The sequence below is a fragment of the Equus asinus genome, chromosome 16 (genome assembly GCF_041296235.1).
Source record: "Equus asinus isolate D_3611 breed Donkey chromosome 16, EquAss-T2T_v2, whole genome shotgun sequence".
NCBI classification, from domain to species: Eukaryota; Metazoa; Chordata; class Mammalia; order Perissodactyla; family Equidae; genus Equus; species Equus asinus.
The window spans coordinates 24591451-24605222 of NC_091805.1; the positions used below are offsets into that span (position 1 = coordinate 24591451).

The following is a 13772-nucleotide window of genomic DNA, read 5'->3' on the forward strand; positions in this document are numbered from 1 at the left end:
TTTTATATCCAGGCAAACTAAACCATCATGGGGCTGTTAGGGCAAAATAAAGGCATTTTCAGATATGCAAAAACAGAACCAGTTACTTCTAGCAAGAAATTCTCAGTAAAGCTGCTTTCCAAAGGCAAACTTCAAGATCAAACAGATGATCCTAAAAGGAAGGCGGGGGTGCAGTAAGTAACCAAGAAGAAAGATAATGGCAAACATATGGGTACACGTAGACAGATATAATAGGACTTGAAGTGCAATTTTTTCCCCCATTTCCTTTAGTTTTAATAGAGGGAGCTTACAAAAAGTATAAACCATAGATGCAATACCACTATGCTTAATCTTCAAAGACTGTGAAACATTTATGTATCCTTGTGAGATGGTAGAAAATATATATTGGTCTCTGCTCCTGGCTCCTGACGCAGGGCTCTCAATACCCTTGTAATTTCCTGAGTGATAGGAGTGTCTTTTGTTCTAGTGAGGAAACTCTGGGTGGGCCCCCAGATGGCTCCTGGATGAGGGCTGGTCACCAGAAAGACCAAGCAATGATTAGAAGCTTGGAATTTTCAGCTCTGCCCCCATTGTTTTGAGAATGGAGAAGGGCTGAAAGTGGAGTTAATGATGGATCGTGCCTACATGATGAAACCGTCATAAAAATCCCAAAAGTGCAGGGTTCAGAGAGCTCTCAGGTTGATGAACGTGGGAGATACAGGGAGAGCGGCATGCCCAGAGAGGGCAGGGAAGCTCTGTACTCTTTTCCATATACCTTGCCCTACTCACCTCTTCCATCTGGATGCTCATCTATTTTGTTTATCTTATCCTTTTATAATAAACTGGTAATTGTAAGTAAATGTTTTTCTGAGTTCTTTGAGCTGCTCTAGCAAATTAATTGAACCCAAAGAGGGAGTCATTGGGACCTCTGATCTATAACTGGTTGGTCAGAATCGCAAGTGATCACCTGAGCTTGCTACTGGCATCTGAAGTGTGTGTTGGGGGAAGGAGGTGAAATCTTGTGGGACTGAGCCCTTAACCCGTGGGATCTGATGTTGTCTCTGGATAGATAGTGTCAGAATCAAGTTAAATTGTAGGACACTCAGCTGCTGCCACAGAGAATTGCTTGTGTGGGGAAAAATCTCCACCCTTTTGGTGACCAGAAGTGAAGTGTTCTCTGTGAAAGTAAAGACACACAGGGAGGAAACACACAGCAGGAAGAACCAGCTTTTTTTATACACAGAGAAAGGGAAAAACTGAGTTTTCCCAATTTAATCTTTTAGACTAAATTCCAACTTTAGTGTATATAAAAGGAGATGAAGAGGCTAATCAGAGGTAATTAGTGGCGGAAAATTCCACTGAAGAGAGTTATTGGTGTGTTCCCCATCCTCCTGCCTTTCTTCTTGTACTTTCCCCATGGCATGATGAGGAATATTGTTTTCCTTCCCCCTCCATAGCTAAGTAGAGTTGGAACTTCAAAGTCGTCTTGAAAGCTGACATGTGTTCCCTGGAGTTAACAGACACTGAGATTTGTGCCTGAGTCAAGTCTAAAATCATCTAAAGCTCAGAGGCTTGCTGAAGTGGTTTGTTGCCATGGAGGGAAGGGGGAGGGTTAGAGCTGGGAGCAGCCTGCCTTTCCAGGCTAGGTAGGCGTGCATACATTTTTCTCCCGGGTGGATCACTGGGGGTTGTCCAGACTGGAGTCATCTTTTTTTTTTTATAAAACTGTTTTTTATTACAGTTTGTAGTTGTTCTTGTACTGGCAATGGCTTTGATTCAGCACTGTATTAGGGTCATATCCTAGAATAATTACATTTTCAAAATTCCTGGATTTTTTCCCTTTTTTCTCCTAGTTTTATTGAGACAAAATTGTTATATAACATTGTATTGTTTTATGTACAACATAATGATTTGATGTGTAATATTGTGAAATGATTATCACAATAAGTTTAGTTAACATCCATCACCTCACATAATTCCAAACGTTTTTTCTTATGATGAGAACTTTTAAGAGCTATTCTTTTAGCAACTTTCAAGTATACAATACATATTGTTAACTATAGTTGCCATGCTATACATTACATCCCCAGAACTTATTTATCCTATAACTTGAAGTTCATACCTATTGCTCACCCCTCTAGACTTGAGTCATCTTGAAAGTAACCCTGCCTTAGACATCTACATGACAAGGTACCTTAACCTCAACACAGAGAGTGCAGGGGATGAGTGGATTCCTAGAAGACAGGGTTAGAAGAGAGGAGCCAAAGTGGACCACAGTGAGAAACTGCTGGTGGGAGGATCCGGCGGGGGGATCTGTAAAGAATTCATTAATCATTCCATGGAGGAAAAGGACCTAAGTCACCACCAGCAGGCTCCAACATCATACCATGAACGTGTCCTGTCAGAGGGTTTCTTTTTCCCTGATGTACTGCATATCATGGACACAATGGAAGGTATCATGAATATGAGCTAGTGTGCCAAGGGGGAAGGAGAGCTGGGAATGAGAACAAAAAAACATTCTTCTTCCTCACTATGTGCCTGTAAAGCTGAGTCAGGCCTTGGCTGTATGAAAGAGTGGGGGTGGGGGGACAAGGGGTAAGGCAGAAGCATAGACGGTAGGTCAAATCTGAGAGAGGGCTTTTAAATTCTAGTTAGAGACAAAGTTTCTTTTTTATCTTGAAAAATATACTATTCATTTTCCTTGAGTTACTAATGAACTAGTGGCAGGAGAGGCTGATCTCATAATGTAAGTTAAAAGGACAGTTATTGAGAAATAATAAAGTTGCTTTCTGCTTAGGCAGAAGAAGATACAGAATACTAACTGCATAAAAAGTAAGAAAATGCCCAATTTGAGGAGTAAAAATAAGAAGATGGTTAAATGCAGAGAAAAATAATATGTTAGATGGGGATGGGAGCGTACTTATATAAACATTAAAAGTTAAGAGTAACATGAAGGATGTTAATAATGTGTGTAATTTACAAACCAAAACAGGAAAAAATTAAAAGAATTATTGTGATACCATGGCAAAGAGAAAAAGCAAAAAAGAATGGTATATTGTGTGAGTGAAAATATTAAGAAGACCCTTATATTATTACCAATTTAAAGTGGACATGCTGACTTAGTGCTCTACATGGCTGGATTATGTATCTTAACGTGGATGGAAATTTCCCACATTATCAGTCTTTCTTTCCAAAAGCAGGACACAGATAACTCTCGTTCCCAGAATTTCCCATGCGGAAGCATAGGATTTAGATTCTGTCAAGTAGATCCACCTCTGTTAGAGTTAGTTGAAGATCTGAGCCACCCAGAGATGGTATTTTTCATTGGGTGGCTGATTTTCTACAAATATGAAGATGGAAGCATCCAGTTCCTCAGAGCTGACAGTGGTAGAGCTTCAGGCATTTTATATGGAGACCTTGGTTCCAGGTGGCAGGTGCTGTGGTATTTTCTCTTGGGATGTCTTCATTGTATGGGTAGTATTACCCCTTGCTGAATAGTTGTATAGTCTAGCTTTCTCCCCATCCTAGGGAATCTGTGTACTAGCTAATAGTCTGAAAAGTCAAATTCCTTTTTACTTTAAAATCTGTATGAATTTTCTTGTAATTTTGAGTATACAAATTCTGAGTAATATATATTCTGAAACAGTTGGGTTTGTTAACAGTTTTGTATTCATAAATTGTTCTTGTTTTTTCCTTCTATTGTACTTGTCCTTCTTAACTAAGCATTTTGTCCTCTATGGCTTCCAGGAAACAATGTCATAGCAGAAAGACAGAGAGAAAACGGAATCAAATTATAGGTTTTTAGGGGTTCATAACACTCCAATCCCATTACATGACAAGAGTAAAGACTTGAGTAAGAGCATGGGCTGAGGCTATCTGGAAGGGTGATGTGGATGAGGAAGAAAAATCTACCCTGAATAAAACCTGTCTGATACATCTCCACTGTAAAATGCATCCCAATTACACAACAATCTCTCCAGAGTAAATGTGAAAGATTTAAAACATATAGTCTTAACAAATTTAAGAAGATTGAAATCATATCAAGCAGCTTTTCCAACCACAAGGTATGAAAATAAAAATCAATCACAAGAAGGAAACTGGAAAAATCACAAATATGCAGAGATTAAACAATAACCGACTCAACAACCATGGGTCAGATAAGAAATCAAAAAATATCTTAAGACAAATGAAAATGGAAACAAAACACATCAAAACTTATGGGATGTGGCAAAAGCAGTTCTAAGAGGGATGTTCATGGAGATAATTGCCGACATCAAGAAACAGGAAAGACCTCAAATAAACAACCTAACTTTATACCTATAGTAACTAGGAAAAGAAGAACAAATGAGCCCAGAATTAGTAAATGAAGGAAATAACAAAGATCAGAATAGAAATAAATGAAACAGGGACTAAAAAGATAATAGAAAAGATCAATGAAACTAAGAGCTGGTTTTTGAAAAGATAAACAAAATTGTCAGAACTTTAGCTAGACTCATCAAGAAAAAAAGAGAAAGGACTCAAATAAAATGAGAAATGAAAGAGGAGACATGACAACTGTTACTACAGAATACAAAGGATCATGAGAGACTACTATGAACAAGTATACACTAACAATTTGTACAACCTAGAAGACATGGAGAAATTCCTAGAAGACACACCCTACCAAGACTCACTCAGGGAGAAATAAAAAATCGGAACAGACTGATTACCAGTAAAAAGATTGAATTGTTAATCAAAACCTCCCAACAATCCCACTTGCATCAAATAGAATAAAATACCTAGGAATAAATTAAACCAAGGAGATAAAAGACCTGTATACTGAAAACTGTAAGACGTTGATGAAAGAAACTGAAGATACAAATAAATGGACAGATATCCAATGTGCCTGGACTAGAAGAATTAATATTGTTAAAATGTTCATACTACCCAAAGCAATCTACAGAGTCAATGCAATCCCAATCAAAATTCCAATGGCATTTTTCACAGAAATAGAACAATCTTAAAATCTGAATGGAACTACAAAAGACCCCAAATAGCCAAAGTAATCCTGTGAAAGAAGAACAAAACTAGAGGCATCACACTCTCTTATTTCAAACTATATGACAAAGCGATAGTCATCAAAATAGTATGATACTGGCATGGAAACAGACACATAGATGAGTGAAACAGAATAAAGAGTCCAGAATTAAACCCATGCATATACAGTCAATTAATTTATGACAAAGAAATCAAGAATATACAATGGGGAAAAGACAGTTTCTTCAATAAATGGTGTTTAAAAAATTGGACAGCCACATGCAAAAGAATAAAATTGGGCCACTATCTTACACCATACAGAAAAATTAACTCAAAATGGATTAAAGACTGGAATATAAGACCTGACACCATAAAAATCCTAGAAGAAATCATAGGCAATAAGCTCCTTACATCAGTTTGGGCGATGAATTTTTGGATTTGACACCAAAAGCAAAAATAAAGAAAAGGGACTACATCAAACTAACAAGCTTCTGCACAGCAAAAGAAACTATCAACAAAATGAAAAGACAACCAATGGAATGGGAGAAAATATTTGCAAGTCATATATAAGATAAAGGGGTACCATCCAAAACATAGTTAGAAAGGCTATTATCTAAAAGACAAGAAATTAGAAGTGTTGGCAAGGTTGTGGAGAAAGGGAACTCCTGTGCACTGTTGTTGGGAATGTAAATTGGTGCAGCCACTATGGAAAATAGCATGGAGGTTACTAAAAATATTAAAAGTAGAGCTACCGTATGGTCCACCAATTCTACTTCTGGGTATTTATATGAAGAAAACACAATGCTAACTTGAAAAGATTTATGCACCCCTATGTTCACTGCAATATTATTTATAATACTCAAGACATGGAAGTAACCTAAGTGCCCATTGATGGATGAATGGATAAAGAAAATATATACACATAGATATGTATATGTATACATATACATGTATATACATATATATGTATACATATATATACTAATATTCTAATAGTAGATATATTCTAATGTATACCTTAGAATACTATTCAGTCACTAAAAAGAAGAACATCTTGCCATTTGCTACAAGATTGATGGAACTTGGGGACATTATGCTCAGTGAAATAAGTGAGACAGAGAATGACAAATACCATGTGATGTCACTTATGCATGGAATCTAAAAACAAAACCAAACAAACAACCTGCATTCAGAGATACAGAGAACAGGTTGGTGGATGCCAGAGGCAAGGGGTGAGGGGTGTGTCAAATGGGTGAAGGTCAAAAGGTACAAAGTTCCAGTTATAAAATAAAGAAGTCAGGGTGTGTAATGTATAGCATAGCCTCTATGTTATTAATACTGTACTGCATATTTGAAGGCCATGAGAGAGTAGATCTTAAAAGTTTCGTCACAAGAAAAAAATTGCAACTACGTTGGCGACCGATGTTAACTAGATTTATTGTGGTGATCGTTTCACAGTATATACAAATATCAAATCATTATGTTGTATGCAACTATGTTAATTATAGCTCAATTTAAAAAAAGATCTTGATTTCAATTATTTTGGCCAAATACCTAGAAGTGGGGTGGTTGTACAACATGGTAGTTCTATTTTTAATTTTTTGAAGAGCCTACGTACTGTTTTCTATAGTGGCTACACCATTTTACATTTTCATCAACAGTGCACAAAGGTTCCAATTTCTTCATATCCTTGCCAACACTTATCTTTTGTTTTTTAATAATGACCATCCTAACAGATATGATGTTCTATCTCACTGAGGTTTCATTTGCATTTCCTTGATGGTTAGTGATGTTGAGCATCTTTTCATTTACCTGTTGGTCACTTCTGTCTTCTTTGGAGAAATGTCTATTGAAGTCCTTTGCCCATGTTTTAATGGTGTTACTTGTTTTTTTGGCCTTTAGTTGTAGGACTTCTTTATATATTTTTTAAATTAACTCCTTATCAGATATATGGTATGCAAATATTTTCTCTCATTCTTTAGGATGCCTTTTCACTCTATTTCCTTTGCTGTGCAGAAGCTTTTTAGTTTGATATGGTCCCACTAGTCTATTTTTGCTCTTGTTGCCTGTGATAGAATAATTATTGAAATAGGATTTTAACATTGATATGATACTATTAACTAATCTATGCTACCCAATCGCATTTCACTACTTTTCCCCGTAATATACTTCACTACTCCACAATCCACTCCAGGATCCCGCATTGCATCTCATTATGTTTCCTTAGTCCCCTCTCATCTTTGATCATTCCTCACTTTTTCTTTGTTTTCCATGACCTTGACATTTCAAAAGAGTAACGGTCATTTTGCAGAGTATCCCTTAATTTGGGCTTTTCTGATTTTTCCTCATGATTAGATTGAAGTTGTGCATTTTTGTCAAAAATGACATGGAAGTGATGTTCTGCCATTCTCAGTGCATCATACAAATAATTTGTGATGTTAATATGACTTATTCTAAAGTTATGACTCTAACTTTAATCCCAAATTAAGGTGGTGTCTGTCAGGTTTCTCTACTGTAAAGTTACTATTTACTTCTTTGTAATTAACAAGTACCATTTTGGGAGATACTTTTGAGATTATGCAAATATATTCTTATCATACTTTCATGTCATTTTTTTAAGTTGCTAATGTTAGCATCCATTGATGATTCCTGCTTGAAAAATTACTTCTATGGTGTTTGTGTAAAAGTGATTTTCTATTTTCATCATTCCTTTTACATTTATTATTTCGAGTTCTACTGTAAGCAAGAGGTGTCCCTTCTCCGCCATTTATGCTTTTATTCACTCATTTATTTAGTTATATCAGTATGGACTCAGAGATATTTGTTTTATTCTATAGGGTTTAATATGCTATTACCATTATTTTTTTTTGCTCAACATGTCCTGGATTTATTCATTTAGAGCTCCTTCAAACTGACTCCTGGATCTTTTTGGATTCCATCATTTTCTGAGCACCTCCTTACTGTCTGGTACCACAAGATATCCAACGCCTATCTTGAATTTACCACTCTTCAATACTAGACTTGACTATTTCTCCAAAAAGGCCTGATTCCTTTCATTGAAAGACAACATTTCAATATGAAGATATCATACCAAGCGTGTGCATTACTTCTAGATTCTCCCAGGGGCAGAGTTAAGAAGAAATGCACATATGTATACTAACACATGCATACACACATCTATAGTTATTTCTTTATCTATCCATTTCCATATCTAATCATGAGTTCCTGCTAATATTTCCAATTTCAATCCAACACAACAGGGTTTAGCTAAGGTTTCTCCTTTTTTTAATTTTTAACTTCTTTTTCTGTCTATGAGAGACCTATCATTATCCATAATAAATTTATTTATTTACTCAAACCCAGGATACACACAAAGCAGTTTCACAATTGCTAATCTATGATCGTTCATAAATAAATTCACTAAGTACAGTACTATATTAGTATACAGTTCTTTTGGTCTTTCCCCTATGTATACAGTCAGAACCCTGTATTCCAAAGTTGCTTATTAGTTCTTTCCTTCTCCACCTTCTTCAGTGTGGTTAAATTATTCATTTATAGCACAGTTAGATTCATTTGTTCCTGCTTCTGCTCCATTTTGTCCTCCATTACATTGATTGATTTTGAGTGTATACTTACTTTGTATGCAAAACTTCTCATGGTTCTAAGAGTCACAGCTTTCCAAAAAGGTGGACTCAGAGAAATGTCACTTCTTCATCTTACTGCCCTATTCCAATTCTACCTTTCCTTTTATTCTACTCACTCCATTCCCACTCATGCTCTGTAAGTACCCAATCTTGCTAGCTTTTAGTTTATCCTCCTTGTATTTCCTTCCCACAGATGAATAGATACATGTATATTTTCTTATACACTTTTCCTAATATGATATTTCACATAGTACAGATACATGGAAATCTATACATATAAATTTATGAAAAGCTTTTGTATCCTTTTTATAGCTGCTCACATCATTGTGTGGATATGCCATAGTTTATTCAACCACTTTCCTATGTATAGACATTTAGATTGTTTCCAGTATTTTGTAATTGTAAACAATGCTGCCATGAGTAAACCTGCAAACCTTGTGTATATTTATTTTTATATTGTTGCGGCTGTTTCTTCAGGATAGATGCCTGGAAATGCAATTGCTGGGTCAAAAGACAAGATCATACAGATTTACTAGATATTGCAAAATTCCTCTCCAGAAGGATGTACTAGAATGCATTCCCACCAACTCATCTTGCACCTCGTCTTCCAGAAAATGTATATTTTTCTGAGGTGCTTACATCTTCTGACTTCATTACAAAATTTCCTTTGGAAGCTTTTTACCTTCACATTTAGATCTTTGGAATAAAAAAGCTGAGCTCTTTGAGCTCAGGTATACAGTAGTAGGTAGCCTTTGTCTGGAGAAGTGTCTCAAACACATCCATGAACTCTGAACAGATATCATCGTAACCCAGGTTTGGTCCTAGTTTCTCCCAAGTCTGTTCCTGGGCTGCCGGGAGCCACCCACCAGTCAGCTAAGCCTCTACCCAAGGACAACGGTCTGGGAGAGAGATGAGGGAACGCACGGCGGACCCTCAGAAGATGGCGGTCGGCCGCTCCTGATCCTACTCATGCTACTAATCTTAGCAGTATTGCTCTTGCTGTTCTTTTTCTGTACATGGGGATATCTTGGGGAAAATCTCTCCAAGCAGGGGAAGGAAGCTGATGTAACCTGGCCTTCTAGGGAGGGTTCAGGGGAAAAACAGCCTGAAGGGAAAAAACGTTCTGACCCCCTCCTGGAAAGGCAGTAAAGGAGCTTGGACAGCCCTCAAGGAGGAAGCCTTCTAATAATCAGCCTCTAAGGAGAACATTCGCTCCTCAGGTCCTTCTGGGAGGTAGATATTATCCTAGGCCTGTTAGGACAGGAGGTAAATGATGGCACCCAACCAGGAACAGAGGCATACAAAAACTACCCCTTCCTAAGGCAACTCACGATCCTGATAAAGTTGCAGAAAAATATCATAATATATTGACACAGGGGAACTGGGATTATGATGAGGATTGGGAACCCTACAATATAGTTAATGGTAAAAGAGAAACCCCAAGCACTGTGCCTGTGTGGCTTGTGATCAGATGGAGCTGGGGGCCTGTGTGTATTTTGGTCCCCTTACACTTTGCAATACTTCTGCTTTCATTATTATAGGAATAAAGATAGAGGCTTAGGGCCATTCGACTCATGGGGAACTGAGTCTAGACGTTACACCCCGTTTTGTAATCAGTCTTAAACATCTAGACACCTAGTAGACATACAGAAAAAGTCAATATTTATAATTAACAAAGGTTGCTTGCTTCTCACAGACATACTGTGCTAATATTGTAACAAGATATGCTTATGTCCCCATTTTGTTTGCCAAAATTATGTACTGAGACAATTCCATGAAATCATAAGCACGTGACCTGGACCCTATATAAGTGCTTGAATGCTTTGAATAAATCAGGCTTGGAAACCTCACTTCCAGTCTCACTGTAACTTCTTTTTTTGCCGACGCCGTTCATCCCTCAGGAACCCTACCGGCTGGAGCTGGACTCTGGCACTGGGCAGGGTCTGGGTCAGATGGATGGCTTCAGATTGGCCAGTGATTTCCTCAGCTGACTGTGCAGGAAGCCCCTGAGGTGTCGCCCTCTCACTGGTTTTAAATCTACGCTTCAGATCTGCATTTACAGTTTTTTCACTCAAGACTGATACCTCAAATCTGACTCTGACTTTATTGATTTAACTCATTTACGTTATTATATTTTGACCTTCCTGTATTTTTAGACTGATTCTTTATCTCCGTTATGTCAGTTTGCCTATTGCTTTAAAATCTTTCGGATAATGAAATCTACCATCATGAACATTCTCTGATGAATCATGGTTTGTTTTTTTCTGTGACTTCTGCTCTATATAGTATATTTATTTACACAATTATAGACCCGACTTCTTTAACCAGTGCTCGATGACTTGATAATTTTGTAGAGTTAAAAGGAGTGAGAAGACTTCCTTTAATAATGTCTTTACTTTCTGTTTTTAATTTCAGCCTTAATCCTTATACCTTGAGGTGATCGTGATGTAATATTTGTTAGCTCTTTGAGATACAAATAAACACAGACTATAGACACCCCAGTTTTCAATCTTATCCTATAATAAAGAATCATTTGCTCACTTTAGAGATGATTACTTCTGATTGCTGTCACTGAGGACTGACATCTAATAGAATGCCACTCCTGCCCCCTATTGGGCTTCCCAACTCGCCAAAGGAAGATGGCAAAAAAAGCTAGTTTTTTTCTATGATCACAATACATTTCTTCTTACAACAGTCCCACAGAATCTGCTGGCCAAGCTGAAATTTTATATCTGTTCAATTTTATAGCATGAAGTATACTACGATAAAATGAAAATCCATCAATGATTGATTCAGAAAATATGGGCTAGACTGCTGAATGATGAAGCTTTGTGCAAAGAGAGTGGTCCCAGTCTTCCAGACATTCCACTAAGGCCCCAAACATGTGGATGAGGCTGTGCAAGACCCTCCATTTCCTACTGATTTCCCCAATAGCATACAGACACATGAGTCAAGCCAGGCAAGTCCAGGAAAAAACCCACTCGCCTAACTCACAAAACAGAGAGTGAGAAATAAAATAATTGTTTCTTTAAGCCCGTGGATTTTTGGTGTTTATTATGTAGCAATAGATAATGGATTCAACCACTTTGGAAGACTCTTTGGCCTTATATACTAGAGTGTAATATAAGTACTTCGTGACTTGACCATTTCACTCCTAAGTATATTACTATCAGAAATGTATGCACAAGTACACCAAAGAGAACACAGGATGATCGCATCAGCAATATTTATAATACGTCAACACTGAAAATAACCTAAATGTCCATCAACAGTAAATGGATAAGCAGATTGTGGTGCATTTGTACAAAGGAAAGCCTTACAGCAGTGAAAATGACCAAATTACATTTGTACCCAATGACATGGACATTGACAAATGTCACTCAGGAAGTAAAGAAAGCTTTATAATATCAGAGTAAAAGAAGCACACACCATAAATATGTTTGTAATTCCTTTAGCAGATACGACTAAATAGTAAGGTTCACCTAAATATAACTTGGAGACCTCACCAGTTCTCCATATCAGAGAGTCCAATATATTATCTTGGACTTGACAATGTCATATAGAGCGATTATGGGCATATATCAGTTATTCAATAAATATTTGTTGAAAGAATGAAGAAGTGATTAAATAAAGAAAAAAGGATATCACTTCTGTGTTACCACTCATTATCCTCTCTGCTAAATATGATCTGTGTAATGAACTTATTACATGAACATTACAACATATTGTGTAAGGCTGTAGAATGAAGAGAGTGATGTTATGAGAAAGACCAAATGAATGATTTCACAGTCTTACTGGAATGACATGTCAACGCTTTTTTCTGAACCACATGGCATATAAATATCCTGTCTATGAAGGATGTAACTATGTAGGCTAGTAAAATACAGTGTGCGAAATGTATTTCAAATATTAGTCATTTGATTACTTTGTGATTCGGTGTCTAGCAGCTTCCAATTTGATAGGTTATTTTTCTCGAAATAGGAGAAGAGGAGGAGCGCTTAAACTTAATAAATAATGCACGTATTGAGCCTTTTTTAAAAAAATAGCATCTATTTTTCTAAAGTCATTTGGTCCAATATTGTATCCTAAATCCCCTCTGTGATGTTCAACTAGAGATTTAGATCTAGATCTTGCTAGAGATTGTCAAGTAATAATAATGACTGAAGCCACACCCACCTGTGAATCACCAATCAGTATTAGCATGGGCTTCAATCCAATCTCAAATAAGGACTGACATCAAGTGCTGAATGACATGGATTAGTTGATCCTACTCCCTCCTGAACCTTCCACCACTCAGGCCATGCTCTGATACCTGGTATCAACTTCAAGGCATTCTCCAGATACTCATCATCAGTGATGGGGTGTCCATCTAAATGCAGTTCCAGTGTGAAATCCCAAACAAAGTCTGGAAAGAAACTTGCACACTCAGCTGAGTCATCCACTTCACCAGAGATGGGAGAGGATCTGGTCCTGATTAGTTTTGTTAGTTCAGTCACGTCTCTGGGATCTTAGCTAAGGAATACGAAGTGCTCTACACCACAGTTTGCAGATCTCACCCTGAAACAAGTTTCATAAACATTCCCATTTTTCTGTGTCTCCTTCTCCACCACCATAAGAACTGAACCACAGGAAAGAGGAGATTGTCTCAGTTGTCATTCCCATAAACTCAATGAAACATGGTGGTTTGGTTCCTGGAAGGATACTGAGCTGCTCGAGGGCCTGGTGGTTGATGGTGCCCGTGCTGTTGTAGACAAATATGCTGCTCAGAAGCACGGCCAGTGAAAAGGTCCACATGTCACTATTACAGTCACCCTAGGAAGGACATTACAGCAGGGACTTACGAGTCTGCTCTTCATTCACTCATTCAGTTGTTCATTCACTATGTCAGCTGTACTACAACTGAACAGTAGGGTTGACAACATAAATTTTGAAGACAATGCTAAATTTAAACCTTGTTTTTGGTATTGACAGTGACCCTTCTCAGAGACTCAGTTTCTTTAGCTATTAGCAGAAGTAAGTATCACTGCAAATGTCTATCAATGTTTAATACAGCACCTAGAACATAGAAGTTTTGCAATAATAAGTGGGCAATGATTCCTTTGCAAATTTTTCTTGATCATGGGCTATATTAGG

The 13772-nt window shown here is 37.3% G+C and overlaps 1 protein-coding gene and 1 long non-coding RNA gene across 6 annotated transcripts in view; one reads left to right on the forward strand and one right to left on the reverse strand.

Annotated features, from left to right (window-relative positions):
* Positions 1-13772, reverse strand: part of LOC106831580 (guanylate-binding protein 1) — a 56859-nt gene that overhangs the window by 34992 nt on the left and 8095 nt on the right. The window contains exon 1 of one of the 5 annotated variants that reach the window (XM_014841889.3): positions 12816-12855. The exons of the other annotated variants lie outside the window; for them this stretch is intronic. The gene's annotated coding sequence lies outside the window, so the exon portion shown is untranslated. Of the gene's footprint in view, positions 1-12815; positions 12856-13772 lie in introns of those variants that run through there. 5 annotated transcript variants of the gene reach the window in all.
* Positions 1-13772, forward strand: part of LOC123277532 (uncharacterized) — an 87603-nt gene that overhangs the window by 21311 nt on the left and 52520 nt on the right. The gene's annotated exons all lie outside the window — the stretch shown is intronic.